The following is a 7,538-nucleotide window of genomic DNA, read 5'->3' on the forward strand; positions in this document are numbered from 1 at the left end:
TAACCATAAATGTTTTGGGGGCTAAAGGTCTTTGTCTTTCAGTATTGTGAATGGTGTTGTAAAATCTTTTACACTCTATACCATGCGAGTGTATGGAGTTTTGGGGTTTTGTGTGTGTGTGTGTGTGTGTGTGTGTGTGTGTGTGTGTGTGTGTGTGTGTGTGTGTGTGTGTGTGGATTTTTGGACTTTCGAGTCTTAACTGGTTCCAGGAGTCTCTCCAGGAGCCAAAACACACACACACACCACACTATTGTCACTGCTGTTTTCACAGCACCCTTTTAAATTCCCTTCAATGTTCTTGGCACTGTGAATTCTTTTAATTGGAAGTGTGGGTAACTTTTTATCTTGGTAATGAGTGATGAATTTATTATGAATTTATTCCCCAAAACGGCCCAAAGGTTTTCTACCTTATCGCTCTTTATTAGAGCTTGTTTATGTATGCTGTATTTGATGACAAATTGTTCTGACATTAAAGAGAGGTTAATTCTGGTTAATATAGGATGCAGTCTTAATTTTTATGGACTGAGTGCACCAAGCTATTTGTTTTGATTTTAATGAAGATAGTAGTGATATTTGCATGTTTACATGTTGGTGCAGTTAAAAAAACAGATACATCAGGCTTTAAACAAAATCCTAAATTAAAGCAGAATAAATTTGAAAAGCTCTTATCTGGGAATATTGGAAATGAAATTTGGAAATGATATTGGTATTTTTTCCATTGCATTAAATAGATTATCGGTTTGATTTGTCATCTTTTTTTGCCCAATGGATTGGACAGAGCGCACAGTCCAGTGATACCATACAATTATGCTAATGTGGAACAGTGTAGAACTGGGGAGTAGCTTGCCTTACTTACACACACACACACACACACACACACACACACGTACGCTCCTGGAATGAAGCTCAGGATTGATGGATGAAAGTAGGGCTATTGTAATTTGATAGATGAGCTATGCCAAGATAATCTTTTCTGAACAGATGATCATTTTGCTGGCAAATTTGATTGAGGGAGAGAAAGAGGGAGAGCGGGACAGAAAGAGGGACAGAAAGTGGGAGAGAGGGAGAGAGAGAGGGACCGAGAGGGAGAGAGAGTGGCCTGGGATTTTCAGCAAGATTTAAAAGCCACATCTGTGCATTGGTTGAAGAAGTAAGCAGGAGCCCACACACACACACACACACACACTTAATTGTCTTTTCTCTGTATTTCAGCTCACGCTCTGCTACGTTCCTCCTTGTGAGAGGCCCAGTCTCTCCTCTCTTCATCTGACCCGTCTGATTCTTGCTGTGGTCCGAGTGTTGCCAGTATAATCCGCAGCTTCAGTCCATGTTGCCACAGAAACATCAATAATATTCTTGCTCGACAACATCTTAGTGCATTAAAGTGGTCAGATGGAGTCTCTCTCTCTCTCTCTCTCTCTCTCTCTCTCTCTCTCTCTCTCTCTCTCTCTCTCTCTCTCTCTCTCTAATGTATTTCTCTCAAATCCTGGGGAAAAATAGCTGGTCCTGGTGTGTGTGGGAATAGAGTGAGAGGAACTCAGAAGAGATGGAGGGTCTGGTCATGTTCACAGCACTGTGTCCTTTTCCATCAGAGATGGATGCCACACACACACACACACACACACACACACACACACACACACACACAGACAGACGTATGTGGCAGACACCACAGAGTTATGAGATGCAGGAGAAACATACAGTCAAACATGGAGTTTCAATATGTGCCGTTGTTCGGTGGTGTTGGAAACAATTTGCAATACAAATGCATTCACACATTGATACTAAGTAGTTTGATATACCTGAGTTCATTCGTGTGTGTGTGTGTGTGTGTGTGCGTTTGTGTGTGTGAAACTGGGAGTTGGCAGCTGCTGTTTTTGGGTGTCAGCTGTTGCCAGCGGCGATGTGAGTGGGTGCCTGCCGTGTGTTTGCTCAATTGTGTGTGTGTGTGTGTGTGTAGGTGTGTGTGTGTGTGTGTGGATGTCAAAACTTTCCTGTTCCTCCCAGCCACATTGCGCATGATTGCACTGATCACTTATGTGGGGCACACACACACACACACACACACACACACACACACACACACACACACACCTCTGTCACATATCTCTGCTAGACTGTTGGTCAGCCATCACGTGAGCTGCCTCTCCTCCTAAACACAGACACTCTATACGTTAGAACACACTGAGCTCGCTGATACCCCCCCCCCCCCCACACACACACACACACACACACCTATGGGGAGTGTATTCAGACTGGTGGAAGTCATCATTGCACCAGCCAAATTATTCTGATTGGCCCCTCTGATTTCTGGCCACAGCTCATCAGAGCTAGGGGTCTTCTCCCCCAGCTCCGCTTTAATCAAATGATTTGATTTCACCTTATGATCTCCACCCACACCCCCACCCGCCCTTGTGGCACTCCTCCTCTGGCCCTGATGGCACCACCCACTCCATGAGGGGGGACCCGGCCAGACAAGCCAAGGGAGCAGGAGGAGAGGACAAGTGGTACACTCACAGAATCTGTATGGTGATTTCCTCTGCAGGAACTGTTAATGCAATTGGATGAGGATGTGTGTGTGTGTGTGTGTGTGTGTGTGTGTGTGTGTGTGTGTGTGTGTGTGTGTGTAAATATACACTATGAAACACTGATCACATCTCAGTAGTGCACAATTCAAATAGACATACACTTTCATTTGAGGACAGAGTTGAGTCTCTATGAATGAGTTAAGGTACAAAATGCATTGTGTCTCTGAATGTGTCTCTCTCTCTCTCTCTCTCTCTCACACACACACACACACACACACACACACACACACACACACACACACACACACACACGTATGTGCTCAGGACACGGATGCTAGTGCCAGGTCCCACTGCAGGAAGAGGGCGGTCTGCTCAGGTGTCTGTTAGCTCCTTAGAAGCAGACCTGCTCTCTCTCCTCTCCAGTTTTCTGTGCCAGTCATTTCCTCTTTTGTAAATCCTCCCCTTACCAACACACACACACACACACACACACACACACACACACACACACACACACAGCTTGCTTGTCTGGCCAAGCACAGATAGGAAAAAACATACTGTCCTGAACACACTCCAGTTCATGCAGATGTCACTTCCCACTGACGAGCAGAGATTCCTTCCAGGTTATGTGGGTCACTCACTTCTTTCCTACTTTTCTGTGTGTGTGTGTGTGTGTGTGTGTGTGTGTGTGTGTGTGCGCGCGCGCGCACCAGTTGATGTGTTCCTCCACATATATAAGTGTAAGCCCCTGCTGATGTAGAGGTGGCTGCTTCTCTGTGGAGCCTGTACTGGTGAACACACCTAAAGGCAGTGGGCTGTACTGGTGAACACACCTAAAGGCAGTGGGCTGTACTGGTGAACACACCTAAAGGCAGTGGGCTGTACTGGTGAACACGGCTAAAGGCAGTGGGCTGTACTGGTGAACACGGCTAAAGGCAGTGGGCTGTACTGGTGAACACGGCTAAAGGCAGTGGGCTGTACTGGTGAACACGGCTAAAGGCAGTGGGCTGTACTGGTGAACACGGCTAAAGGCAGTGTGCTGTACTGGTGAACACGGTTAAAGGCAGTGTGCTGTACTGGTGAACACGGTTAAAGGCAGTGTGCTGTACTGGTGAACACGGCTAAAGGCAGTGGGCTGTACTGGTGAACACGGCTAAAGGCAGTGGGCTGTACTGGTGAACACGGCTAAAGGCAGTGGGCTGTACTGGTGAACACGGCTAAAGGCAGTGGGCTGTACTGGTGAACACACCTAAAGGCAGTGTGCTGTACTGGTGAACACGGTTAAAGGCAGTGTGCTGTACTGGTGAACACGGTTAAAGGCAGTGTGCTGTACTGATGAACACGGTTAAAGGCAGTGTGCTGTACTGGTGAACACGGTTAAAGGCAGTGTGCTGTACTGGTGAACACGGTTAAAGGCAGTGTGCTGTACTGGTGAACACGGCTAAAGGCAGTGGGCTGTACTGGTGAACACGGCTAAAGGCAGTGGGCTGTACTGATGAACACGGCTAAAGGCAGTGGGCTGTACTGGTGAACACACATAAAGGCAGTGGGCTGTACTGGTGAACACACATAAAGGCAGTGGGCTGTACTGGTGAACACGGTTAAAGGCAGTGGGCTGTACTGGTGAACACGGTTAAAGGCAGTGTGCTGTACTGGTGAACACGGTTAAAGGCAGTGTGCTGTACTGGTGAACACTGCTAAAGGCAGTGGGCTGTACTGGTGAACACACATAAAGGCAGTGGGCTGTACTGGTGAACACGGCTAAAGGCAGTGGGCTGTACTGGTGAACACGGCTAAAGGCAGTGGGCTGTACTGGTGAACACGGCTAAAGGCAGTGGGCTGTACTGGTGAACACGGCTAAAGGCAGTGGGCTGTACTGGTGAACACACATAAAGGCAGTGGGCTGTACTGGTGAACACACATAAAGGCAGTGGGCTGTACTGGTGAACACGGTTAAAGGCAGTGTGCTGTACTGGTGAACACGGCTAAAGGCAGTGGGCTGTACTGGTGAACACGGTTAAAGGCAGTGTGCTGTACTGGTGAACACGGCTAAAGGCAGTGGGCTGTACTGGTGAACACGGCTAAAGGCAGTGGGCTGTACTGGTGAACACGGCTAAAGGCAGTGGGCTGTACTGGTGAACACACCTAAAGGCAGTGTGCTGTACTGGTGAACACGGTTAAAGGCAGTGTGCTGTACTGGTGAACACGGTTAAAGGCAGTGTGCTGTACTGGTGAACACGGTTAAAGGCAGTGGGCTGTACTGGTGAACACGGCTAAAGGCAGTGGGCTGTACTGGTGAACACGGCTAAAGGCAGTGGGCTGTACTGGTGAACACACATAAAGGCAGTGGGCTGTACTGGTGAACACACATAAAGGCAGTGGGCTGTACTGGTGAACACGGCTAAAGGCAGTGTGCTGTACTGGTGAACACGGTTAAAGGCAGTGTGCTGTACTGGTGAACACTGTTAAAGGCAGTGTGCTGTACTGGTGAACACGGTTAAAGGCAGTGTGCTGTACTGGTGAACACGGTTAAAGGCAGTGTGCTGTACTGGTGAACACGGTTAAAGGCAGTGTGCTGTACTGGTGAACACGGTTAAAGGCAGTGTGCTGTACTGGTGAACACGGTTAAAGGCAGTGTGCTGTACTGGTGAACACGGCTAAAGGCAGTGGGCTGTACTGATGAACACGGCTAAAGGCAGTGGGCTGTACTGGTGAACACACATAAAGGCAGTGGGCTGTACTGGTGAACACGGTTAAAGGCAGTGGGCTGTACTGATGAACACTGCTAAAGGCAGTGGGCTGTACTGGTGAACACACATAAAGGCAGTGGGCTGTACTGGTGAACACGGTTAAAGGCAGTGTGCTGTACTGGTGAACACGGTTAAAGGCAGTGTGCTGTACTGGTGAACACGGTTAAAGGCAGTGTGCTGTACTGGTGAACACGGCTAAAGGCAGTGGGCTGTACTGGTGAACACGGTTAAAGGCAGTGGGCTGTACTGGTGAACACGGCTAAAGGCAGTGGGCTGTACTGGTGAACACGGCTAAAGGCAGTGGGCTGTACTGGTGAACACGGCTAAAGGCAGTGGGCTGTACTGGTGAACACGGCTAAAGGCAGTGGGCTGTACTGGTGAACACACCTAAAGGCAGTGTGCTGTACTGGTGAACACGGTTAAAGGCAGTGGGCTGTACTGGTGAACACGGTTAAAGGCAGTGGGCTGTACTGGTGAACACGGTTAAAGGCAGTGGGCTGTACTGGTGAACACTGCTAAAGGCAGTGGGCTGTACTGGTGAACACGGCTAAAGGCAGTGGGCTGTACTGGTGAACACGGCTAAAGGCAGTGGGCTGTACTGGTGAGTGGGCTGTACTGGTGAACACGGCTAAAGGCAGTGGGCTGTACTGGTGAACACGGCCAAAGGCAGTGGGCTGTACTGGTGAACACACCTAAAGGCAGTGGGCTGTACTGGTGAACACACCTAAAGGCAGTGGGCTGTACTGGTGAACACACCTAAAGGCAGTGGGCTGTACTGGTGAACACTGTTAAAGGCAGTGGGCTGTACTGGTGAACACACCTAAAGGCAGTGGGCTGTACTGGTGAACACGGCTAAAGGCAGTGGGCTGTACTGGTGAACACGGCTAAAGGCAGTGGGCTGTACTGGTGAACACACCTAAAGGCAGTGGGCTGTACTGGTGAACACGGCTAAAGGCAGTGGGCTGTACTGGTGAACACGGCTAAAGTCAGTGGGCAGTGTTTTCAATTTGCTCCTACACGTATACAGTAACACAGCTCTCTCTCTTGCTGAGACACACACACACACACACACACACACACACACACACACACACACACACACACACACACACACACACACACACGAGTCCAGATCTCCTCTTACCATCTGTTTTCAAAAACAGATCACAGATAAGCAAGAACTGGGGACCGCTTTGAATTAGTCATGACTACGGACTTCTAGAGTGCTACCAGTGTGTGTGTGTGTGTGTGTGTGTGTGTGTGTGTGTGTGTGTGTGTGTGTGTGTGTGTGTTAGTTAATCCTTGCTTCTCTGGCTCTCTCTTCTCATTCCCTCTCTGTGTCATCCTGGCTAGCTCACTGAATAATTGCATGGGGGGGACTCTCTCACTGCTTGATGGGATTGGCTTTCTGTTGTGTGAGGAGCCCCCCCCCCCCCGCCAGGGCCCTGTCTGCCGGCCCCTCCCTCCTTCAGCCATGGGGGCGTGGCCATGCAGATGAAGGGCTGCGTCTGGGAGAGACTGGGACTGTCTCAGACTTCCATCTTGCTTTGCTGGTATCTTAACTAATAAAAAATAACTAATTTTTATGAGCATGAGCTGAAATGCTTGGAAAATCAGAGGACACTATTCCTACATGGTACCCCTCTCCTTGCTGCCCCGCCCCTCTCCCCGCTGCCCCCGCCCCTCTCCCCGCTGCCCCGCCCCACTTCTCCATACACTAAGCGTTACATATGAACGCCAGTGGACCTGCTGGCTGCTTTCAAGTGGGTTGAATCAATGACATTTTACAATAGTGCTCAACCTACACAAAAAACACCCTGGCCACTCATGTTGGAGGACTTACTGATGGACACACTCTCCCTCTCTCACTCTCCCTCTCTCACTCTCCCTCTCACTCTCCCTCTCTCACTCTACCTCTCTTGCTCTCACTCTCCCTCTCACTCTCTCACTTTCATTCTCCCTCTCACTCTCACTCTCTCCCTCTCACTCTCCCTCTCACTCTCTCTCATACTCGCACACTCCCTCTCTCTCTCACTCACACTCTCTCACACTCTCACTCTTTCACACTCTCTCACTCCCCCCCTCTCTCTCTCTCTCTCTCTCTCCCTCTCACTCTCACACACTCCCTCTCACTCTCTCTCACACTCACTCTCTCCCTCCCTCTCTCACACTCTCACTCTCCCTCTCTCTCTCACTCTCACACTCTCTCACTCTCTCATACTCGCACACTCCCTCTCACACTCTCACTCTCTCACTCACC

This window comes from Brachyhypopomus gauderio, chromosome 15, assembly GCF_052324685.1.
Source record: "Brachyhypopomus gauderio isolate BG-103 chromosome 15, BGAUD_0.2, whole genome shotgun sequence".
NCBI lineage: Eukaryota > Metazoa > Chordata > Actinopteri > Gymnotiformes > Hypopomidae > Brachyhypopomus > Brachyhypopomus gauderio.